The 26509-nt window shown below is 42.5% G+C and overlaps 1 long non-coding RNA gene across 1 annotated transcript in view; it reads right to left on the bottom strand.

Annotated features, from left to right (window-relative positions):
* Positions 1–1203: 1203 nt before the first annotated feature.
* LOC107000808 (uncharacterized) overlaps positions 1204–26509 on the bottom strand; it is a 51729-nt gene continuing 26423 nt past the window's right edge. The window contains exon 3 of the long non-coding RNA XR_001447956.3: positions 1204–1329. This is a non-coding gene — a long non-coding RNA (uncharacterized LOC107000808). The remainder of the gene's footprint in view (positions 1330–26509) is intronic.

Below are 26509 nucleotides of genomic sequence, written 5' to 3'. Positions count from 1 at the left end.
CGCATTATCTTCACAAAAAGTTCCCACACTTATCCATGGGGTGTAATCTTGCCTTTGGGATCCAGGTAAGACAGCCATGATACTTTGTATCCATTTTCCCCATAGGTCAGCTCTCCAATTTTATATCATGCCATGTGGACATCAAGATTCCAGTCCAGGTGATGCTAGGCCAGTTCTATCCTAGAACAAATTCAGTCTCTCTTTTCCAATATAACCAAGGAGAAGATCCAACCAGCATCCTCCCTGTCATTGTCTGATCTCCCAGGATCCTGTGAGCAAATACTTTGACTACCCCACCAAAATACCGTAATTTTCATAAATAGTTCAATCTAAATCTGCATTTTTAAAAATCTCAATTTTGCTAAAGACACCCACTTAGCATTACTAAATGTAATGATTACTCAGTATCTCAGTCTGCACCTGAATTTAGGTTCATTATAGATTCACAGTTTTCTTTAAGACAATGAGTGAATATTACACACAAAACACCATACCAAGACAGACCCCAGTTAAGGATGGTGCTAACTAAGAGAGCTTGCCTCCTAAGCATGAGCTGTGGCCGAACCATTGTGTAACTGTCTCCCCAACCCCCTAGAGCAGGGTTCTGCCAATTCTGGTTTAAATGAAACAGGCAATTTATGACTCTTTTCTGATCCTCTGCATGGTATAAGGGAACACTGTTCCTAAATGGTGCTAATCAGAGCCTAAGCTACTACTCAATAGTTCTGCTCTCTTGAATTTCAATAGTTCTTTGTACAGATGTGTTCTATCAGGTTAAACCATATGAAATTGCTGACATTTGATTTTTTTTTGACCTACAAAAATAGCAATTTCATATGATTCGACATAATAGTGAGAAAAGCACTTAGAGTCAGGAGGCTTGGTTTTGAATCCCGGCTGTCCTGCTCTATGGCTATTAAGCTCTAGCAAGTCACTGGGTATCTCGCTGGGCTCAGGTTTTCAAATGGATCGAGCTATGCCTGCTGCATGGGATTATTGTGGAGATGAAAGGAGAGATGGCACCCTCAATACCAAGCCACTGTTAATTAATTGTGAGTTAATTGTCAAAACATTTGCTCATTTATTAATTTGTTTGATCTTTACAACAATCCTGTAAGATACACGGGAAAAACACAGTCTATTACTGAATTTTAAAAAGGAAGAAACTGTTGTAGACTCTAAATGGTTTACACTGGATTATCCCACTGACAGGTAACAGGGCTAGAATTAGAACCTGATCTCTTGATTCTTGGTCTAGTAAGTAATTTTTTTTTCTTTCTTTCTTTCTTTCTTCCTTTCACATTGTCCTTCTTTCTGGTCAGCAGAGCACTGCAAAAAGAAAACATGCAGGAGTTAACTAAATTCTAAGAATCCTTAATGCAGTAATACACATAGCACCAAAACTAAACATTCTTTTTGGTGTGGGGTTTTTTGTTGTTGTTGTTTTGGTTTTTGGTTTTGGGGTTTTTTTTTTTTTTGATGGAGCCTCACTCTGTGGTCCAGGCTGGAGTGCAGTGGTGCAGTCTCGGCTCACTGCAACCTTTGCCTCCTGGCTTCAAGCAATTCTCCTCCCTCAGCCTCCTGAGTAACTGTGACTACGGGCACGCACCACCACCACCTGACTAATTTTTGTATTTTTAGTAGAGACGAGGTTTCACCATATTGGCCAGGCCAGTCTCGAACTCCTGACCTCAAGTGATCTGCCTGCCTCAGCCTCCCAAAGTGCAGGAATTACAGGCGTGAGCCACTGCACCCGGCTCCAAACTGAACATTCTTGAATCTCTTTTTCCTTTTTTTCTGATGGTGCAAGGACCTATTATGTACCTGATGCTCTACCTACGTTTTTATTTATTCAGTCCAAACAATAATTTCTTAAGGGGGATGCTCTGTCCCCATTTTCCACATAAAAAGAATGGAATTCAGAGTGGCTTGGCAGGTTGCTCAAGGATGCATGTCTTCACTCATTTGTACATCTCCTCACCGTAACTGTTTTAAAAATCAATTTCCACCTCACAGAAGATAGACTAGAATTTGCCTCAGACAAATCAGATGGAACATAAAAAGCTTGACATGGATTTGGCATAACCTCTGAAGACCATGTGGATATGATTTAATAGACGGGAATTCAGGAGATATGGGTTCCCAGGTTCTGATACTGTGACTTTGGGCTGACCACTTAATTCCAAGCTTGTTTTTCTATTTGTAATACACAAAAATGTCTCTTTTTAGCTTTCATGTTGTAGAGTCTGTACTGTAGAAGGCCCCATTTCACAAGCACCTGTACTTAGCTGTCTACCCCAGACTTACTCTGGGGCAAGCTTGGGGTCCTCTGGAAGGGCATGTGAGCTTGGCTCCTACTGCCCATAGCTGCTAATAATATAACCAGCTGTGGGATCACACCAACTTCCCGCCACCAGCTTTCAGAGAGCACCCCTCTCTCAATTCTCTAGAACAGCAGACCTGAAACTGAGTTTCACTGGAGTCAAAAGGCATATAAATGCAGCTAGGGCTGGAATAGAAAGCTCCCTTGGCATCTGGGTCCTTTCCTGAATGCTGAGATCATGCAGCAATTTTCTGGGGTGAAAACTCCAGAATGCTCCATGTTGACAACCCATCTTGCTTTGTTTCTTCAACTTCTGCAGATTTCAGAGGTGTTGACTCTCTGCCTGGGCTGGTCTCCTATGTTTTCCTGACACCTAATTCTCCTTGATTGATTTCTAATAGCTTATTTGGCAGCTGCACCATTGCTACCTTGATCATATTCCTTCATAACCCCCTACTTCCCCTTTTCTTTCTTCCTCAGCCTCCTTCACCTGATCCTGCTCACAGCATGGCGTGCCATCGTGGACATGGCCCTCTCACCTTTGTTTGTTAACTGGCCTCTTTCCTCTTTTTCTCTGCAAGTAAATGATTCTCCTTGGATGTTTGCCAGCCCTACAGGCATGGCTCCATGGGTAGTGACAGTGCCAGCTCTGAAACAAATGCCATGCCCTGCAGCCCTTGGGGCAAGGAGCCACAGTAAAATTGCAATCCCCAGTGTGGCTGTGGCAACAATTGAGGGGGAAATTGCCTCAATTCTGCCTAGTCCCTGGACAGTGCTCAGACGGTACTCTCCCGTGATATGTTTCCTAAAGTCACAATCTGAAGGAGAGGGCGTGGGTGGGTTGTATTAATATGGAGGTTCTGATCACACTCCAACGTGACTAATTAGACTCTCTTAGGCAAAATTACTCCAAGTCTGGATGGATTTAATTTTCTACTAATTCTCTGTGCCGTTTACTGTGTTTTATGTGAGGTCAATGAACACTTGTATTTTTCCTTCGGGTTCTGTCAGTGCCCTGGTGGCTAAATGTACTTGCTCTCAGTTTTGTTCAGAAATTGAAACCAGAAAATTCATATATCCAGACTTATTTGGAGCCCCTCTAATGATAGTTGATGCTAATCATAATAAATCAAAAGCACTGTGAGATCCTGAAGTGCTCTATGAATCATCCAAGAAAGAGAAAAGCACATTCTGTCCCATTTTGGTGATAAAATTATGGTTCTTTGGTTCATCCATTTAAGGCACGCCTACTGTGTGCAATTCATGTGGTGCTACCTAGGGGACTAACAGAGACATGTCTGTCACAAATAATTCACTCGAGGAAATTGTGACTAGTAGGTTAAGATAAAATTGATGTAAACGATGATAACTTAAAGGAGAAAGTCATTTCCCGAGAGATGCAGACAGAGATCAGGAATATGGGATTTCAGGGGCCAGGTATGGTGGCTCACGCCTGTAATCCCAGCACTTTGGGAGGCCGAGGCAAGAGGACTGCTTGAGTCCAGGAGTTCAAGATCAGCCTGAGAAACATAATGAGACCCTTGTCTCTACCAAAGATAAAAATAAATTAGTCAGTGTAGTGACATATGCTTGTAATCCCAGCTATTCAGTTACTCAAGAAGCTAAAGTGGGAAGATCACTTGAACCCAGGAGGCTAAAGCTGCAGTAAACCATTATTGCACAACTGCACTCCAGCCTGGGCAACAGAATGAGACCCTGTCTTAAAAGGAAAAGAAAAAGAACATGGAACTCAGAGGAGGAAGATATAAAAACTGGACCTGGAGGAAGGAAGAGGTGAAAAGAGGCCTCACCAAGAAGAGAGAATTGGCCTGAGTCTTTAAGGGTGGGTGGATTTGAAATACACTGAAACAGAGTAGAAAAACCTCCTCTGTAGAGAGAACATCAGGCATGGAGAAAGGTCAGGGTGTTTATGAGGAAGAGGGTGAGAGCAGAGAGGGTAAATAAATGGGGATGAAAGTAGATATGCTGGGAACAATGAATGCCCTTGAATGATAGCTTATTCAATCAAGTTTTTGAAGGTTTTGAGTTGGAGAGAAATGAGTTACTCTTTAAGAAGATTAACGCAAAGAGAGACTAGAAGAAACAGAAAGGTCAAAAAGCTATGGCCATCATCCAGAGAAAATGAATTTTCATTCTCTGAAAATGGGATGATATGTCAATCCCCAGTTAATCAGAATACTGGAAATTAAAACCACCTATCTCCAGCTACTCTGGATAAAGGGAAATTTGCTATAATTGGCGAAGTGTGAGGTGGTAAAAGGTTATGTGTCCTGCAAGATGACATCCTTTAGTTAGCTTGAGACGTGAGTCGAAGTATCACAATGAATTATGTTTCAGGTAATAAACACCTTCACCTTTCACACGCTGATTCACTTTAAACAATTATTTGGTCACCAGCTATGAAAAGATGACATTTCATTAAGTAGCTGAGACTTAAAATGCTAAGGAAGGCAGATAAACCCGGGAAAGAACCCTGTGACAATTACAATTCAGAGATGTGTTTAGCTATTGCTGCTGTCATCAAGCACCGCATCCCATATGCAGTGCACAGATATGAAGAATGTAGCTGCAGCCATCACCAATTTAACTCTTGGATTTCTCTATCTGGCCCATGTGCTGGAATAGCCCATTCCTCATTGAGGAATGAGAGCATTTTTAATAAATGTAATAGATGGCTGAATAAAGATGTCATAGCAATACTGTTGCTGTTATTTAAAAGAGTTTAGCTCTTTAGATTTATTACGTTTTGATTAGCATTTCTGATTATGATTTTTTTTCTTTCTGCATTCCCCATCCCATTCCTCTTCTGCTCATCATACGGCTGCCTGTGCCGGAACAATTTTCAAGATTAGGCCCTGAGGTGCCAATTCCCTTATTTTAGTAGATTCCTCAACTAACTAGTTAATCTCCTGCTCCCTCATTACTTTCTCCCTTAATGACCATAGGTAGTAACATTCTCCAGAGACTATCCTACCAGCATTTATATTTCTTTCAAATTAGAAGAGTAGGCATCTCTCCAGATCATGAAGAATACATTTATTTTAAGGTACAGTGGAGAGAACACACAGAAATTAAAGTTTGTTTAATGAGTCTTACTAGTTTGCAGAAATTCTGGCTGTGCAGAAGGCCTCGCCTCATGCTAATACCAGCTCTGGTCTTTCTAGCCTGGTGCATGATTTCCATATTCTCTCCGGCCCTTCAGTGTTAGATTACAAAAAAACCTTGGGAGTTCAGAATCAGAGAATGCTCAAAAGACTCATTTTATTTCTAGCTGTGAGTTTCTGTCTCTCAACTGCTTTAAGTCCATTTTCTCTTCCTCATTCTCTTTCTCTTTCTCTCTCTCTCCCCCACTCTCTTCTTCTCTGGTCAGAAGCTTTGACCTCAGGGGCTCTGGTGAAGCATCCACATTTCTAAGGATTATGAAATCCCTAGTCTGGATTCACTATGGACCCTGCTAAATGCATGTTCCCAAGCACACATGTTTGGCACTTCCACTCCAATAGGGTTATGTGGAGGCTCATCGGGGGCAATGTGACCCCTTATGTACCTGAGCTCGGCCACCTTCTTCTCAAAGCTGTGAACCAGGTATCAAGCCATGTCAAATAAAAAGGAAACTGTTAATAAATTATGCACTAACTAGCGATGTGCTAGTTAGTAGCAGAGTGAGAGTTCACCTCTCCCATCATGTTGCTGTCTTTCCTGGTCTTATCCATATGTTTATTGGTGGAGGTCTATGTCTCAGTCAGCTCAGGGTGCTGTAACAAAATACTATAAACTGGGTGACATAAGCAACAAACGCTTATTTCTCACAGTTGTGGAGTTTGGAAATCTGAGATCCGGGTGCCAGCATAGTTGGGTTTTTGGTGATTTTGGTTTTGGTTTTCCTCGTTTACAGACAATTGTCTTCTTGCTGTGTCCTCACATGGCAGAAAGACAGTTGTGTGGCTCTCCGGCCTCATCTTATAAGGGCATTAATCTCATTCATGAGGGCTTCAGTCTCATGACCTAATCAGCTCTCAAAGGCCCCACCTCCAAATACCACCACTTTGGGATTAGGATTTTAACATATGATTTTGTGGGGGGACAAACATTCAGCTCACTGCTGTTTATAAACCTGTAGCCTATCAGGGTAGAATGAATGGCTCATTCAAGGCTTTGAGAAAATCCAGGGCTTATTAGAGATATCATTATACTGAGGTGATCTCAATCTATTTCAGGCCTAGCAAGTATTTATTACTGGAGAAGCTAGAGATTCAAAAGGTCTGGTAGAGAAAGCTAGTGGTTTGGTAGCAAGGTGGAGCATCTATTGGTTGTTTCAGGGTCTTTTGACTAAAAGCAAAAGAAACAGATTCTTCCCATCTTAAGTTAAAAAAAAAAAAGAGAGAGTGAACATATTAGAAAAATGGGCAGAATTCCCAAAATGGCAGAAATGTATAAAAGTGTCAAACAGATTCAAGAAGGGCAGAAGCCAGCACATCCCTGGGAATCCAAGTCACAGGCTCTAATTGGTGATCTCCTTAGGGTGCAGCCGTAGGATAAATTAGACCCAACATTTTGTTTCCATCCGTTAATGATTTCAAGTTCCAAGAGAGAGTCCAGTTGGAACATCATGACCAACAGCCCCACCAACAAAAGTAATTACAAAGTGCCTTGAAAATATCAAACCATGGGGTTGGGCCTGGTGGCTTATGCCTGTAATCCCAGCACTGTGGGAGGCCAAGGCAGGTGGATCACGAGGTCAGGAGATCGAGACCATCCTGGCTAACACAGTGAAACCCCGTCTCTACTAAAAATACAAAAAAGTAGCACGGCATGGTGGCGGGTGCCTGTAGTCCCAGCTGCTCAGGAGGCTGAGGCAGGAGAATGCGTGAACCCGGGAGGCAGAACTTGCTATGAGCCAAGACCACGCCACTGCACTCCAGCCTGGGCGACAGAGGGAGACTCCGTCTCAAAAGAAAAAAAAAAGAAAAAAAAGAAAATATCAAACCAATTATCTCCTTTCTTTTTCCAGCTGACTAAAATGCAATTGTTTTCTATTCTGTACTCCCCTTCACCACCCTACTCTGGAAGATTCCTTCTTTTCCACTATCTCTTGGAAGAGCAACACCTTCCTATCTTTATGTTAACACATGAAATTTTCCCTCCCACTTACTCCTCCTCTACCCCCTAATCTTGATGGCATATAATTTTCTTTTTCTTTTTCTTATTTCCTTTTTTTTTTTTTTTTCTGAAACAGGGTCTCACTCTGCTGCCCAGGCTAGAGTGCAGTGGCATGATTACAACTCACTGCAAGCAACTTCTGCCTCCCGACCTCAAGTGCTCTCCCACCTCAGGTCTCCCAAGTAGCTGGGACCACAGGCATGCACCACCATGCCTGACTAATTTTTTTTTTTTTTTTTTTGTAGGTTTTGTAGAGATGAGGTTTTGCCATGTTGCCAGTCTGGTCTCAAACTTCCAGACTAAAGTGATCTGCCCACCTCGGCCTCCCAAAGTGCTAGGATTATAGGAGCACCTAATTTTCAACCAAATACTGACCACAACAACTAAAAAAAAAAATGTATGAACGCATCTTTGTGTATATTTCTAAACTGGTGTCACAGTGACTGCATCTGAACAAATAGGAAAGGGAAGAATTGAGGATTAGCAAGCGCTTACTGAGCGCCTGGTATGTGCAATGCACAAGAGCTCATTCACCTCAGAGTATTAAGACAGCTCTCCTCTCCTCCTCCTGCTCCCTCCTTCCCCATTCTCACCTTCCATTCCACAGAAGAACTTCATGTGTTAGTCCCCGCATCTGCAAACTGGACTGACCTAGTCTTTGGAGCACACCGATTTCTTTGCAGTCAAATAAATGTGGCCTGAGTCTGCTTATCTCACACAGATAAAAATAATTAACCTTCATGCTGCTGACCACTCCAAACTCCAAAAAGTGTCCTATTTTCATTAAATGCACTTCTGCATGACACACAGCCCCCCTTTTAAATTCCTATTTTCCCATGGCCACTTTGATCCAATGGGAGCATTTTCTTTCATTTCCTTCCTTCCTTTGTTCTCTGTCTCCCTTACCGCCTTCCTCCTCCTTTCTTTCCATCTTTATCCTCTTGGCTTCTTTGCTTTTCTCTCCTCCCCTATTGAGATAGAAACTGAACTGCAGAAACCAGTGTCCTGAAGCTGGTGAGAAGCCTTCAGCAATCGTCCCTCTACCAAGGACAGAGGCTTTCCTCCTTTTCTTGACCACACCCTCTGTGGGCTCCCATGGGCCTAGAGTCGGAAGATTTTCATACTTCTGGATAGTTGGTGTCTTCACTGAACCAATTGCTTCATGTATCACCAGGGAAATAAAACCTACAGTGAAAATGAGAGTATTGGTTTTCCATTTTACTTTACTGGTAATGAAGTTGCAGAACTTCTTCTCACAAAAAGAGCCCATGCCTGCTGGAACCGCAAACAATGGGGAGAAGGGAAGCCACACAACTCCTCCCTCTAACAGCGCAAGTCACAGGCCAGTTTGAACCTGAACGTGCCATTTAATATATTCTGAAATTCAGAATAATTTGTATCAGGTGAGGTGAAGGCAGTAGGGGAGAATAAAAATCTGCTGAATGTGATCTGCAGCAGAAACCCAGAAGGCTAAACTGATCTCCAACACCGAGACATTCTGAAGTCGTAGGAGGAGAACTGTTTAAATATTTTCGCAAGAATGTATTAAGACGGTGAGTCAATATGGAGCTGAAGTGAAGTTGGCTCGGGCAGATGAAAAAGGGTTGTTTTAAAATCAGTTCACATCACTAACTCGTTATGTGATCTTGATTGTGTCACTTAACCCCTCTGGACCTGATTTTTCCTGTTTCTAAAATGAAAGAGATTAAAATGTTGAAATTGAGGACTTCTAACAACATTTCTAGTTCTCCACTTACATAAGTCTAATCAAGACTAAAAGACAGTGGCTAAACAATAAAGCTATTCAGGGAGCTTTTCCTGTAACCCTGGGGAGGAGCGCTGGGTCTGACGGTGATAACCAGTGTGAGGCCTCTGCAGTCTATCATCTTTTCCGTCTCAGAATTATCTGGCTTCCCTATGATTCAAAGAGAGTTAATGGGCCCAACTTCTTACGTGACCTGTTGATTCCAGCTCTGCCTTTTTGACTTCTGCATCCAAACAAGCCCCTAAGGCAAGGACTGGCTAGATCATTGTAGGTGTCAAAGAGAATAGGTAGAATAATACAGATGGATGGTCCCAGGCAGAAACTACCAGGAACTCCCAGGAGGGACACAATAGGCCTTGAAAAAAGAATGCTTTGATAAAGAATTTGAAAACATATAGTCAGGCCTCCAGACAAGAATTTGGCCTCAGGAACAAGAGGAAAGTTATAGGCAATCTTCTTCCACTTAGTGGGAACAGTTTCTAAGTGTGAGTGGAGATTCTGTGCTGATCATTTACCTATCCTCTCTCAAGCCCATTCCCTCATTTTCTCTGGCAAATATGCAATTGACTTCTCACTAGGTTCTGCTCCTGGAAGGCACTAGCAGGAAACTGGAGGACAAGAGGAAGGGAGAGGGCAGGGAATGTCTGCCTCCCTCTGCCTCAGGCATGGCATGCAGCCTCATCAGTGGGCTGGGCCTTCTTTGTGATCCAGCAGGTCTGTCTCTTGGACTCTAACAGAAAAACCTCCCTCCTTTGCCTCTAATGCTAGGGATGGTAGCAGGTTGTTGATGTTGCTAATCTCTGACTTGTCTCACTATCCTCAAGTTGACTTTTCAGCTCTTCCAGCACTTTAAGATGAGCTCCCGATATTCTATTTTTTCTGTCAAACTCCGTGGCCTGGACTTTCTTTTCCTGACCTCACCCTGGCTGATACAGATGCTTGACTCTGACCATGTGCTGACACTGGCATACCATCTGCATGCAGGAATACTTTGGGTACAACCTTTTTTTTTTTTAATGGAGTCTTGCTCTGTTGCTCAGTCTAGAGTGCAGTGGTGTGATATCAGCTCACTGTAATCTCTGCCTCCCAGGTTCAGGTGATCACCATCTTGGCCAGGCTGGTCTCGAACTCCTGACCTTGTGATCCACCCACCTCGGCCACCCAAAGTGCTGCAATTACAGGCATGAGTGGGTACAACTCTTATAGCTCTGGCATACTTCCCAGGGATGTCACCTTAAAAGGCCCTCCCAAAGCTGGTGAAAGCAAGATTGTCAGCTCGGTGGCTCAACAGTAATGAAGTCAATACTGACAGTAACAATGACAGGTGGGCCAACATTGGTGCCTCCATCCATAAGCAGCATGCCAAGCCCATCATCTGGTAGACCAAAGAAATTGCATCGACAGCTGTTGCAGAAGACTTTTATAGGCTGTCTTTAATTGCTTGTGACCCAGACAAATCCACCTGGAAAAGGGAAGGGATTTGAGAGCCTCTGAAGGTCCAGAGACAAATATTATAATTACCACTAAAATTACTCCCTCAGCCTTTGATTGTTCTCACAGTGCTCTTTCCAGGGGAAGAAAGATGTGAACAGTAATTTAAAGAGCACTTTCAAACGTTTATATCATTGGATACTCACTTTACATTCCAAATGAAGGTTTTGGTATTCAGAAAAGCTACACATTAATAAGTAACATAGATTAAACCAAAATCCAAATTTTCAGTCTCCAGTTTCTGTGCTTTGTGGGTGCATATGGCAAGTGACAGTGAGGGATCCCCTTTGGTGTCTGAGAACACACACAGGGCAGGCAGGGCTGCTGAGGCAGGCTCAACCTGTAGATATGTTTACAGCAATGCCTGCCATGCTGAACATGTAGCTGGCTGCTTACACCTCTGTATGAATTATGAGACAGAACAGGGACCAGACCAACTATCAGTCTGTTGTGGTCTTCCTGCTCCTTAACTCAGCTAGGTCCGAGTTCTTGTCCCATGACCAGGAAGAATTAGGCACACAGGCACTGGAGAGTGAGTAGGGCAGAGTAGAATTTATTAAGCAAAAGGAAATCTCTCAGCAAAGAGAGGGGTCCTGAAAACAGGTTGACATTTTATAGTTGAATACAAGGGCTTTTCAGAAAAGCTGATGGGGCTAGGTTCCTTATTTGCACAAGGTGTAAATTCCTGGCAGTTCTACCCCCATCCTTCCAGTGCGTATGCAGGCCCTTAGCCTGAGTTGCTACATATTGATTTATTTCCCTTACCGTGCATGTGTCAAGAGATGGAATTTAGGAAAGCCCTCTGTGCATGTTCCTTTATCTGCACAAAACATCTGGTGTAAGCCCTTGTGGTATGTGTAGATGAGACAATGACCTGGGTGGATCGGAGGTTTTCTGGGGACGCTTTCCTTACTCTCTGCCTAAAGCAAGCTGGCTAACCTCTCTCAAGTGCACACTAACTCCAGTGTCTATCACAACTAGAGATCTAGTAAGTGCCCAGTAAACATTTGTCAGCTAAACAGATGAATGAGGGCAGAGAAAGCCACTACCTGGGCCAAAACAAATATCGATGGACTTGGAAATCAAAATCTGATAATACATTCAATCATATTAGCAGGTCCTGTCACAATAAGTGACTTCCTATATGTCTTAAGTTGTCTTAAAAACCCGCCTAATATGTCCTCCCAAAACTGAAATCCAACCATAAGAGACCCATTCCTTTTGTTTTTGAGAGTCTCTGTGACTAAACAAGTCTCCCTGAAACTGGGCATAATGATAAGCTTGCTTTAAAAAGCAAAAGCAAGGGAACAGGTCTCAGAGTAGCTGCACTTGGGTATTTGGCCTACAGATACACTTGAACACATATAAAATCATGTATGTAATGGTTTGTGCAACAATATTTTTAATAGCAAACAGTTGGAAGCACTTCAAGTGTCCACCTACAGGGGATTGGTTAAAGAAACCAGAAGACTTTCTATGCATTTTTACAAAAGAATGAAGGAACTCTTTATTTGTTAATGTAGAATCATCTCTGGGATTTATCATAAAGGAATAAAAGCAAGATGGAGACTCCATGTATAATATCTTAACTTTTTTGTAAGAAAAGGGATGGAATAAAAATACCTATTCTTATCTGCTTTGTTTACATAAAGTAGCCCTGGAAGAATATGCAAGAAATGGATAGACATGCATGCAGGAGTGGAGGGAATGGAATGGAACAGGAGTGGAGGGAACAGGAGGAGGAGTGGAGGAAATGGTCTGAATGGGAACGTGGTGACAGCAAGGCTTCTTAATGTATGTCTGATGAAATTATTTTGAGTTTTGAACATTAGAATGTATTAACTAATCAAAAAATTAAATTAAATTTCATTTTATTTAAAAGAGAGAATCCCCCCCCAAAAAGTGAGAAGACGCCAAGGACAAACTACAGCACTCCAGGACTCCTCCTTTCCTCAGTCTTCCAGAAATATATAACCATTGAACCCCACAGGTTCTGCTCTTACCCCACGATAGCACTTGCTAAATCTGTCTGACACTAGAACTACTGGCCTACCTCCATTATTATTGGGTCTCCTCCAGTCACTAGACTGTTAATCCCTAGAGAGCAGAGTCCATGACTGACTCCTCTCTTTCATCCCTGTGGTTCCAGGCATATAAAAGTAATTTAAAAATAAATAAATCTCTGTTAAATGGAATTGAATTTTTCTTACTGCCAAGTCTAATTCTGCCTTCAAAATCTTGAGCATGAGCCAGAGATTTCTCCTTCCTTCTCCTCAAAAAGCATTTTTAGAATCCATTTAGGAAGGGTACACTTGTTGGTTTTTGAAATGGCCTTCACAGTCCACATAAGTGGACAGGGACTGTCTTTCTACTCACTGTCAAGCAGGGGAGGTAGGGAGCATGGGCAGCATGTTGGGCAAAGGGGAGAGAGAATGGGAGATCCCTGTAAGGTACATACCTGCCCATGAGTCCAGAAGCGGGAATACTGAATTAGCTGCACATGGGCCCCATAGGGGCAGGTGGAGAACACAAGACTCATAATCTAAAAGGATGATGTAATTCAGGTTTTGCCCAGACAGCTGTCCTATCTAAAAAAGCTCTCTCCCTTGAGTGGACACGATAATCCAATGTTTGTTTCTTCACTCACTCATTCATTGACTCTCTACTATGCTCCAGGTAGAATGTAAGGCATTGAGGTTCCAGCAGTAAGCACTGGAGGTCATGTATAAAGTCAGATAGGGAGTGGTAATCGCATGACCAGTGATCAACCCATTCATGTTCTCAACCAGTGCCTGAGTCTACAAAAAGCAAAACCCAGCCATCCCATCAGGGGATGAGCTACTAGGGGCTAGCTGGAGCATCAGGATCCCAGATAAATGGTCTGATATTCGGGATGAGGCTCCAAATAGAAACTCAGTCATATGAACCCACTGCTGCAGGGGTCAAAAGAGGGCAAGGACTTCACGGGGTATATGGCTGCTCATAGCACATATCAGATACCTGATCCATGACAGCAAATCCTAGACATCACCATTGGGAAGAATAATGTGGCTGACACTCTGGGCAGCATTGGCTCCAGTACTCCACGGGACTAAGCTCCTGTTGGAGGCAGCCTGAGAAAGACAGGGTTGGCAAAGACAGCGCTAGAACATGATCACACATGTTCCTGTCTTATATATACTATCGAGCAAAGCTTTCTCCCCTCACACACATTTCCCTCATATTTCACACCACCCTTCTGTGCCCACCCTATCCCATTAAAACTGTCCTGGCTTCATTTTCATAAGTATCGCAATGGGCAGGGAAAAGGAGGACCTAACATAGATTACCCCAGACTCGTAGATTCGCCTAGGACACTTTTTTATTCCTTTTAAGTTTACTTTCTTAAGCTTACTGGTATGTTTTCAAATCTGGAAAGTTAACATTTAACTTTCAAAATTTGCACAGCACAGAAGGCTGGAGATTTTGCACTGACTTACTCACTAGTTAGCCAAGTGACTTCAGGATGTCATTTGACCCCTCTGTGCCTGGCTCCTCCCACGTCTAATGGGAATGGACATGCCCAGTTAGCCTTATAAGGAAAAATATGTGATGTAAAAGTGCTCTGGAAAAGGACAAACACTATACAAATATGTGAGATCTTAAAAATTATTTTATTTCTAAATTATCTGAAAGTAGGCTATTTGGGATGAAATTAATTACAACATTCTCATTGTAGAATTCAGGTGGGTGACTGGAGCGATAGGTTAGAGAACATCAGGTGTTTTTAAAAGCTGCCTTCTTCATTATCCCTAACAGTAATAGATTTCTTTTGGACTAGAATATCTTCCCATGTTAAAGATTTTTGTTTTGATACCAGATGTAAGGATAAGACAAAAAAAGCAGTCAGTATGCAAGGTTGAATCAAGTCTGACTGCTTAGCTACTTCTGAATATTTTTAGCTCAATTCCACCACTTTCAAAGTATCTGCAGACAAGAGGTACAGATATATTATAGGCTCAGAGAATGGCTTCAGAAATAATCAAAACATCACATGCACTATCAAGAAAAATTTAGAGATTCTCTTACAGGAGCACAGACAGTGTTTTATGAGCAAATAAAAAACTACAAATGCAGAATTTATTGATGTTGTGTCAAAAAGAGCTCTGCCCTGAATAAATGCATGTTGCAGGGTAATACCACATGATTCAGGGACAAACTTCTCTCCTCCAGCTGCTCCTCTGCCACAATCTTGGACCTCTTTTATCATTGGTCTAGCATTTATTTAGCAATTTTTATTGAAAGACTTCTAGGCTCTCCTTCTAGTGTTGAGAATTCAGCCATGAACAAGACAAAGTCTCTACCCTCACAAAGCTTGTGTTCTTGTACGAGAGACAGAAGAAACAAGCAAATAAATATTTACTGTAATATAGAGAGAAAAGCCATGTTAGAATACAACAGCATGAAATTATTTTGGGTTTTGAACATTAGAATGTATTAACTAATCAAAAAATTAAATTAAATTTCATTTTATTTAAAAGAGAGAATCCCCCCCCCCAAAAAAAGTGAGAAGACGCCAAGTGAGGTATGCTATGCTGGAGACAGTTGTTGGAGAAAATCACTCTGAAGGGGTGATATTTGAACAAAAAAAGTAACAGAGTGAGCCATGGGAGGGGTTCTAACTGACAAATATAAACATTTCGTCTCAAAACAAGAAGGGGACAATAAACACATCATTAAAAAATGCTGATTGCAGACATGCTATCATTACTAGAGAAGGCAGAAAATGTCTTCAAAGTGTGCAGGGTGGGCTTGTCTGGCACCTCCACCATCACATGTGAGGGACTTTTCCTGAGCAGCTACTGCTCCTTCTGCTTGGGGCCTAGAATAACATCACACAGATCCCACCAGATCCCTTCCTGCAGACAGGAGGCCAGGCCAGAGGCACCTGCAGCTGGAAGCAGAGTAGGAAGCCAAACCCAGACTGGGTTGCCTAATCCTCAACCAACTTACAGATGAGATAGCGGTAAAATAAATGACTCTTGTTTTAAGCCACTGGTTTGGGGGTAGTTTGTTACTCAGCAATAGCCTGCCGTTACAGTATGCCAGGTGATGGTAAGTCCCAAGAGGAAAACACAAAATGGGAAGGCAGAGTGAGAACTAGTCTGTGGGGGCACAATTTAGTTAGGATGACCAGAGAAGGCCTTGCTAAACTTCAAGTAAGATCTGAAGGAAATGAAAGAGCGAAACACTCAGATTCCTGGAAGAGGGACATTCTGATAAGAGGGAAATGCAGATGAGAGGCATTGAGGCATTGAGGAAAGCATCCTGCATGTTTGCAGACAGCAAAGAGGCCAAGAGGCTGGAGTGAGGCCAGCAAGGGGGCAGTGGTAGGAGGTAAGGTCAGGGAGACAAAGAGACAACTTACATAGGGCCTTTTAGGTCCCACAGGTAGATTTTAAGCAGAGGAGTGGCACAGTCTGACTTAATTTGGAAAGGATCACTCTATCTCCTTTGCTGTGAATAGGATGTAGTGTAGAAATAGGAGAATTGGGTGGGAGCCTATTACAATAACCCAAGCTATAAAGGATGGTGGCTTGAATGAGGATGGCAGCAACAGAGGCAGAGGGAAATGTCGGAGTTCGGATATGGTTTGAACGTAGAGCTAATAAGATCTGCAGCTGTATCCAAGGTTGAACAAAAGAGAAAGAGAAACTTCAGGGATGACTCCCAGGTTTTAGTCCTCAGCAACCAGGAAGTTGGAGTTAGCATTTACTAGACAGTATTAAAAAGAATTGGCATTTAAAAGCAGCAAGTATGGGGGCTCTCAGCATCTTAGTGTTGATCATGTTAAATTTGAACTACCCATCAGTCATCCAATGGGAATGTCACAAGGCAGTTCGAGGTAGGTCTGGAATGCAGATAGCAATTGGAGAATCATCAGCATATAGATTAAGTTTTTTCTCATGCCAATAAAGAGCTGAGAAAACCTTTGCAAGGGAGGAGACACCAAAATGGAAAACTGAAATTTTAAAGAGCAGAATGGCTAATATTTCTGTGGGATCTTCTCCAGGCCATGTGGCAAATAGTTAAAACAGTGCTCGGTTTAGCTCTTTCTTTCCCTGCTGTTCTACCACACATGGAGTCTTCACCATCTCAACTCAGGCAAAGCCCAAAACTCAGAGCACTTTATGTGCTGGTGAGACACACAAAGTGTCTGATTCCCACTGTCTTATTACTTATGGTTCATGTATTGGGGGTGTGGTGTTCTATGGAGAGGAAGAAAAACATTGCCCCAGCCATGTTTGGGGGCAGGGAAAGAGAGGGGCCTTCTCTGTCTCTTTGGACCACCCTGAACTGATGCTATCTCCTCAGTCTCTTGAGTGTGGCACATTTTAGCTTTATCTGTTAAAAATTTATAAGTAATAGAGGGCAAGAAACTGATACGCTAAACAATATTGCCCTACTTTAAAGATTGCCACTCTTGTGCTGAGCTGAGACCCAGACCTTAGAAGAGAAATCGATTGAGAAAATGTAAGTGGCCAACCTATGGCATCATGATAACTTCAAAATGAACGCCATCACAGTTGCAAAATCACTACAAATACAATTGTTCAAGACCTCAAAGCGACTTTCAAAACTTGATTCCATTTTTGCTGCTGCTGTCACCAATCTATAGCCAAGAAACTTCAGCCTCATAAACTTGAAAATGTTTGATTTCATTTTAAAAACCTTTGTGAACTAGTAAACTAACAAGGGCTGCTAGGAGCAAAAACTGACATTTAGATGATCAGAAACGGGCTAAGAGCTTGGGTTTCGAACTAGGACAGTGGACATAAACTCTACTAAGGAAATATAGGGCCACAGTGGAGATGGGAAAGAGAAAGGTCTTGTCGCATTGAAGAGCCTGAGAGGAAGATGCTCAGGCCAGACTTAGAAATCCAGTCGAGAGTCCCCATCACAAACCTTTCACTCTGCTATTAGCTGGACAGCTTGCCCCTTTCCCTTTTTACTTTGGGACAAATAGAGAAGGTCTTTAAGTTTCATGGCTGCTCTCATTCATTGTGAAATTTTACTACTCCTAAATATGGCAGAATTCTTAAAGGCCTGGCATAGCAAATAGCGAAGACTACACTTAGCATTTGGGGTGCACGTGGGAGTCAAGGACTGCACTTTCCACAGAAGATACATTGCAATTGGCATGTAGGATTGCAGGGGTAATGTGCATGGGCCACGGTGCAGAAGCAGCCAGTTAGGGGCATCTAAGCTGTATTTTTCTTTGAATCTTTGCCTCTAGAAAATAATACCCCAATAAAGGGGATTGGCAAAGGCAGCCGAGCAGAACCCACAACTTCACTCCCCAGAGCATCTTGCAGAGATTATTTTGGTTGCTTCCCTGGCTAACAGAGGGAGGGAAATATGGAACGAGAGAGGCAAATAAATGTGATACTTGAGATGGCTTTTAAGGATGAAAAGAATTTCGAGAGGGAGAGAGGGCAGCCCAGGGGTCAGCGGAGAAAAACACAGGGACACAGGATTCAGTTCAATGAGGGAAGAGTTTTCTAGTAGAATTATTCAATTTTGTTTTCAAGGCTTCCTCAAAAAGCAGAGCAAGCAAACTCACTGAGAATGTATTTCTTTCTTCCTTCCTTTATTTTTTAGACACAAATATATTGAGTAAACTCAATCATGTGCCAGGCGCTGTGCTTTGATCAATATTCTGCTATGTCCACATGGCTGTTCCCCACACTGGACATATGAACCACTTGAATTTCTGTTCCTCCTTGTTGTTCTGCCCTGAGCACATATATTCAGTATGTCTACTGGAGGGGAAGGAGGAAGGGAAAAATAAAGTATAGACAGGATTTCTGTATTGGTCAGCTGGTTCGACTCCTTGACACACTATTAATTTAAAATCACATCAGCCAAGAGATATGGAATCTGCTGTTTAAAATTAAGAAAAAAGAAAAAAAAAGAAAAAAACTTGAACCAATACTTTTTAAACCTTGGAAAACTGTAGGTGGAATACTCTGCTCCCATTCTACAAACTTTGGCTATACAGTTTCTCCTTTGTCTGCCCAAAGAGCAGGGAAGGGTGTTGGCTTGGCTCACACTTGAGAAACTTGGGCAGAGAAAGACATTCTTCTCCCCATGCATTTATCAGAATAGAACCAGGTGCAACCCCCAGGAAGCCAGTCAGGCTTTACTGTGCCTGGTTTCCTCTTCAAACTATGATCCAAGTCCCTCTGGGCAGAAAAGGGCGCCACTCGAAGCCACGGTGCTCCTCTCACCTCCTCTCCAAGCCATGGAGAATGAACCCCAGTGAGGTCAGAGATCCCCAGAATCACACACACATGCATTAGAAGGGTCCGTAAGACCTTCTGTTCCAAGCTGCATATTTCACAGGCCATGGGACTGAGACCAGAGCAAGGGTACCTACCTTTGTGCCTTGGCAAGGCCTTATTTCCACACAACATGGGCAAAAATAAATGAACCCCTTACTCTCCCTTAATCCTCTGTGTTTTGCCAGCATTTCCAGTTTTAACCTCTCTTCATGTCCTTTTTGGGAGTGTTCCCTCCCCACAGCTACCTCTATCTATACTGCGAGAAGTGTCAGCTGCAGAGCTGCCTGTTAGTTAGTAGACTCAGGCAATGATGAGGATGTTGAAGTGAGGTATGCCCTCTTGACCTCACCACCATTAGCAGTGCTGGCAAGCAGGAGAGGTAGAGAGAAGCCCAGGCTAATTGGCCAGAACTGCTGTGAGGCTGGCAAGCAGCCGCAGGGATGAGCGTGATCCCTGTTGCCCTGGCTTACTCCTTCTTATCCTATCTGTGTAGAACCCCTCACCCCAAACTAAAGAGGCTCCTCTAGGCCCATCACAGCTTCCCCAGAACATACCGGCCTAACTAGGCCACACCTGGGCTCTTTCCACCTGCCCTTAGCAATCCTTTTTACTTGCAATCATCTCTGCTTTCTAACCTGGTTATTAGCCATCATGGTTGAGAGCAGGCTGTGGGCTAAAGTAGTTGATACTCATTTTTCCCGTACTCCTTATGTCTCTCTTCCTATCATAGAGGACTCATAAAAGGGAGTGAACATGTAGTGACAAACAGGATATTCACTAAGTCAAGACGGCGGATCCACCACCTTGCTTCTTTTCCATAGCTGATGATCTTGGGTGTGAGCATGAACATGTTTTTCTGTGCAAGTAGTATTAAAAATTAACGATGAACAACCTCCATGATTAGGCAGCCCCTCTCTCTGCATTTTCAGGGTCATCCAAATGATATCCTCAAAACCAGAAAAATCTCAGAATGCATGATTTTATATAATCTGCTTTTCATAGGTAAGAGGTATTGATAATAGATCTCTTCAAAGATTTTGACCATTCAGGTTGGAAAAATTCCTATTTTTATACCCCCACACCCAGTTTAGGCAACTGATCTGGAAAACAGAGTAGGAGGATCTCAGATTCTGCATTGGGTGCTACCCACCATAAAGTAGGGAAGGGGTATATATCCAGCACGCAACAAGCTGTCCCAGGGCAGACCTTACGGAAAAGAGGCACAGAAGGAATTTCCTTCCCCTCTCCCAGGAAAGCAGGAGTTTTGTACCCTCTTTGGATACAAAGGTGGTGTCCATTCATTGTGATATTCCAAATACTAGGTCAGAGCATCTCATTCTCCAGCTCAAAAATTCAATAGCTCAACCCTAAATCCCAATTCACTTCCAGACTCATTGGTCTTCACAGTCTGGCTTTACCTACATTCTCATCTTTTAAGCCTTTGTCTATAAAATGAATAAGTCAAGATGAACTATTCTTACTGCACTTTAAGTTCCACATTCACTCACTTTTAGACTTTTTTCAAGCTGCCTGTCATGTCTTCCTCACCTCTCACCCATCTCTGAAGGTCCACATCTCACTGTCCAACGATAGCAAGAGGCAGAAATTGACCCAAAAGGAACTGATTGGAAAGGTAGAAGAATATCTCATGAAGACCAAAAGTGCCAAGTATACCCAGACCTTAGAAGAGACCAGAAAAAGAAACTGGAAGCCCTAGGGAGCAATGATTCATTTCTCTCGCTCTCTCCTCCTCCCTTCCTTCCTCACTAATCAAATATGCTGCTATCTCTACTTTCTCCCCTGAGGATGCTCTGTTGTTTTCATTCTCCACTTTCTCGTGGCCACCTCAGGCTCCTACGTGTTTTCTCAGCTTCAAGCCCACTAACCAACTGACTAGCACCTAGAGTGTATCTCAATTCCCAGTGTATGGCAAAGCAGGTCAACTTGCCCACTGCACTGCTTCTCAGCTGTTTAACTCCCCTCTAGCTAGTCATGGCCAAGGAGTGGGAGCCTCCAGTACAACTTGGCAATGCTTTTATGCATTGCTGAGAGGGCAATGTTCTCACAGAAGCAGGAGGTGATCTAGGCAGACTCCCCACATGCTTCCTACATCAAAAATCCAGCCTGAATTCCAGCTGTCTCTTGAAGCTTCCTCTGATTCTACCATCTAGACATAACCTTCTGTCTTTGAGTATCTTTCAATAGTAGGTGATAGCTTGATGTCCTTTTCTGCTGAGCACCTTCCCTCCAACTTCTCTCATTCTAACAGATTCCCCCTCCACCCTCAGACCAAGAAGCAGCACTGATCCAGGCTAAGCCAAGCATTGTAGTTTGCACACATTGTCTTGAGACCAATACTAGAAAGTGACTGCTCCTAAAATGTAAGATAGTCTGAGCCGATGAGATGAGGTACGTTCCTCTAGGATCCTAGAGTTTCTTGTCTACTTCTGGAAGCCTCCAGTAAGATACTATAAGAAAGAGACAGGGATTGGTGCAAGCTGGCCTAAATGGAACAGAAAAGGAAAGCAAGATGAAGTGGTTGGAGCTCCAGGCAGCATCCAAAACATTTAAGTCAATATCTGGGGTTCCCAGGTGCTGTCCTTATTTCTGTCTTTCTGAAGTTCTTAGTCTTCAAGTTATCTCAGAATCCTAATAAATCTCTTTTTATTTATGGTAGCCATAGTTTGCTTGTAGCCAATGAGATGTGGCATGCACAGCCCTTTAAACCTTCGTTATGATGCTCATGACATTTTGTATTGAATTACTCTTATTTGTCTACATATCTTCTTTCCCCTATGAATCTGTGAGATTCCTAAAGAAGCAATTATGTATCACCACTTTTTGAATGCCCCCAAAGCATGGAACATAAGCTCTTATAATATGTCCAATACCTGACTGACTGAATGAATTAATGAAATATTAGAAAATGTGCATGGTCTGCCAGGTGTGGTGGTTCGCACCTGTAGTACTAGTTACTTGGAAGACTGAGGAAGGAAGATTTCTTAAGGCCAGGAGTTTGAGACAAGCCTGAAGTTTGAAACATAGCAAGATGCAGTCTCTATAAATTTTGTTTTAACTAGCTGGGCATGGTGGCACATGCCTGTAGTTCTAGCTGCTAAGGAGGGTGAAGCAGGAAGATCCCTTGAGCCCAGGATTTTGAGACTGCAGTGAGCTATGATCATGCCACTTCAGTCCAGCCTCAGCAATAAAGCAAGACGACCTCCATCTCTAAAAAAAAAAAAAAAAGGTCCAGTCCTATTCCCATGATCAGGCACTTCACGAAATTGGAAAATGTGTATGAATAAAGGGGAATAATCACTGCCTGAATCAATGTTTTGGAAGGTGAATGGCATAGTCTTCTACATGGCACCTGAGTTTCCTGAGGCTGTTTCTTTCAACATGCCCGTGCCCAACTAGGACGCAGGGATATGGATGGATGCGGCCTTTGTTTAATAAGGCTTCTATTTGACATGCTGCTTGGAGAAAGGGATAGGAGAAGACCCTTTACCACCCATCTTAGTAGTCTTATAATCACCCCTGAAGTATGGTATACAGAGAAAAAGCCATGTCACACCCTGTAAAAGGCATAAGCATAGATTCTTATGGAATCCAAACTGTTGCATTCTTTTGTTTCAATATGGCCAAGAAAATGTCTGAAACAACCACTCCCCACCCAAAACCCACAGATACTGTGGTTTTGCAGAAGTACCTATGGTTGGGTCCATTTGCTCCTGGGAATTTGTAAGGTCTTGGAAAAACCACAGTGACAATTCCAAAGTGGAACTGGAATAGGAGTCCTGAAAATTTCAAGTAACTGACTTACACCTTCTCTTCAACTTCTGCTCCTCCTACTGAGTGAGCTCAAAAGCCCTTTGGATAATTCAAATATATCCTTTCTCGTTGAGAAGTTATCCTCTCTAGACCCAGGAAAGGCTGCAGATTCCCTAAACCTAAACCCACCTGTCAGTCGCCCTCATTATCCCCAGAGTCCAGGGCTTCCAGGGCTGGCAAGGCTGAGCCCTGAATTTTAAAAACAGCTTCACCCCACCCTTTCCTTATGACAGCTGCCTGCCTTTAGCTTGCTCTGAGACAAGCACGAAGGCTGTCTCAGGGACACCAGTGGTGACAGCCCCTAGCTTACACTTGCTTAGTCACTCCAGAGCCCAGAGAACCTATGTCCTTCCCACATGCTTGGCATTTCACAACGCTATCTCCCTTAGGACCACTCAGCTATAACATTTCCCCAGCATGTCTTCTCCTTGTCAACATGACACAGAGCAAGCAGCCCTTCAAAATGAGAGAAAGACATTGGAGCAGGCAGGCATGCATGCACACACACATGTGTGTGCACACACACAAGGAGGAGGAGGAGGGAAAAGAGAGGGAGAGGAGAAAGACCTCACTGAAGGGGCAGCACTGATTTTAGCTCAAATGTAAAAGTGCTCCTAAGTAGCAACAGCTTAGCAGTGGGCATCTTATTTTGATAAGAAGCTATGGGAGGGTTCAGCTTTTTCATGCACTCTTCCCAAAAGCCCTTAACAGATTGTTTAGACAGGACTCCATTTTGGTGTGGCCAAAATGCAGCCACTTCTAGGGACTAAAGCCTCCACTGGCCTTAATGTTGCCTACTGAAGATGCCATCCTCTGCTGGCCCTTTTAATGCCAGCACCTGTGCCTCATCTGGCATGGATGGAGCTGGCAATGCCAAAGGGATCTTGGCTATGTGAATGCACCGAACTTGGGTCTCCATTGGACAGGTCCTGCTCTGTTGTGCTTCTCTGCCCTTGCAAATTGTTCTGTTTGCCTAGAAGGCACCCTTGCCCTTTCTCTATTTATTTACCAGAAAACTTCACCACTTAAAAGTTGGCTTAATTTGCTCCTCATCTAGGACTCCCTAGACACCACTAGCTGCATCCATTGCAATGTGCATAGGCCTCATATTGCAAACGTCACACTGTCTCGCATTTGTCTTTTGATGTCTCCATCCAGCTAAAAGTTTGTGCGGAACGTAAAGGCATAAAAATGGCTTTTCATGTCTGTATCCCCAGCACCTAGCACAGCTCCTGTCATACAGAAATCTATAAGAAGCAGAAATGCCGTGAAAACTAGGGAAACAGTTGGAACTGAAAGATTCTTCCTTTTCTTGCCACTTTAATTTAACAGAAATAAATTTCAGTACAGGCTTGAAAATAGTGCTTCACTAGCCTACTGGAGAACTACCCATCCTCCATGCAAAGTGGGCCATCCATGGCAGTAACCCTGACCTCCTCCCCCGGATTGTCATAGGCTAGGCATATGACCCGGGCTGATCTGTTAGAGCATTCCATTTCCAAGACCACAGTAACAGGTTCAAGGATAAGCATATGCCACAAAGAAGTCCAGTCAAAACCTTCTCTGAAATGTAGTATCATATGAATGCAGAGAAAAGAGTCTCTCTTCCTAGCTTGTAAATTATCATAATATAGATTTAGAGCTGCTAGTTGCCTTCTTTCTTCCTCACCAAAATGAAGCCAAAACACAGAGGGAAGCACACCTAAAGATGTAGAGAGACACAGAGGCAGAGCCCTGACATGTTGCTTTGATACCTAGATCCAGTGGTGCCTGAAAGCAGATCCATCTTGTCCTTCCTAGTTATTAGGGTTTAGAACCAGCTCAATTCCCATCTGTCTCATCTTTTTTTCACCTCGTAAGCTACTAGGAGTCAACCTTTTAACATTTAAAACCAAAAGGGATTTGATCTACGTCCTTTTTACTCAATTATAAAATGAGAGTTTCTCCTGTACCCATGAAACTCTTGCTTAATTACTGCATTTTAAACACTAAAAATTGTTTGGGGAAAGCCCACTAGCCTTAAATGATCTCAACTATTGCTAGTATTTGGTGCTCTGATGCAATCTGACATAAATCTGACATGATCTATTTAAAAGAAGACAAAACGTTTTAACACAGATTTAGTAATTCTTCTCAGAGGAATTGAAACTGTTTATTATCATAATTGAAACATTTAAAGATCACTTTCAGAAGCAATACCCTGGCAAAAAAAAAAAATCAGCTTTTGGAAGGAAACATAGGAGAATATCTTCCTGACCTTGGAATAGGGAAAGAGTTCTTAAATAGAATTCTGAAAGCTCTAACATTAAAGAGAAGAAAATCAATAAATTGGACCATGTTAAATTAAGAACTTTCGTTCAAAGATATTATAAGACAGTGAAAACATAAGCTACAGAGTAGGAGACGATATTTCCAATAGTTATCTATCAAAGGACTTGCATCCAGAATATATAAAGAACTTGTATAAAGCAATAAGGAAAGTGCAGAAACCCAATAGAAAAGAAATAGATAAAAGAGAATCTCAAATGGCCAATTTGATGTTAAAAGTTTCCCAGCATTACTAATTATCAGAAAAATTCAAATTAAAACCACAATGAGACACCACCACAAATCCAACAGAATGGCTAAAATGAACACAAGAGTAGTACCAGGTTAAGCCTGGTACTATCTTGTTGGTAGAAGTATAAATTGGCACCACTTTGGGAAATGGTTTCAAATATTCGTTGACACAGAAGCTCTTCATATAGAGTGCTGGTAAGGTTCTGTATCTTGATAGGTGTTAGGTTCAAGGGTGTGTTTACTCTGTCAATTCATTGAGCTGTATTTATGTTTATACATTTTTCTGAATATGTGTTTGACTTCAATGCTATCAGGACCAACAGCAGTGTTCAAGGTCTGGGATCTCCAGCAACAGCAGTGCAAGCCTGGTCAGGAGCACCCTCATGACATGAAGTTGGGAGCTGTGCCAGGGTCGAGCTCTGTTCTCTCTCCTGGTTCTCCTGTCCTTCATTACCCCTTACATTAACCAGAGTCCATTTATGTTTCTTGCAACTCAGAACCCTAACTGGCACAACTCTACATAATTTTTACATAAATAATTAACTTAAGATTATAAGTTTATATTTGATTAAGGGTTTATACATCCAAAGTTATCAAACTATTTCTTTTGCCATCTTTCTGATTGAGAAAAGTTATCTTTTACCCAGACACATACAGTTTATGCTTCTTCAAGTGTCTACTCAAAGGCGGCGGGTGTAGTGGTTCAGTACTTTGACTCTGATGCTAAACAGACTGAGGTTGGATTCCCAGCTCCAGTGTTGGTGGCTGTGTGATCTTGGACAAGTTCCCTAACTTTTCTGTGTCTCAGTCTCTTCAGTTGTAAAATAGGGATAATACCTTCTTCATAAATGTATTATGAGAAAACATATGTAAAGCATTTTACATATTTGCTATTATTATAATTATTAACATGAAAGAGACTTAGGCTCTGTGATTTCTTGAGTAGCATACTCTGCCCATGCCTGAGACAGCTGGAAACAAAACAGAAGGAGTTTCTGGAAACAAATGAGAGTATTTCCCATTTGGGCTAGACCT

This window comes from Macaca mulatta, chromosome 11, assembly GCF_049350105.2.
Source record: "Macaca mulatta isolate MMU2019108-1 chromosome 11, T2T-MMU8v2.0, whole genome shotgun sequence".
Lineage (NCBI taxonomy): Eukaryota > Metazoa > Chordata > Mammalia > Primates > Cercopithecidae > Macaca > Macaca mulatta.
This window is presented reverse-complemented; position numbering and strand designations above follow the sequence as displayed.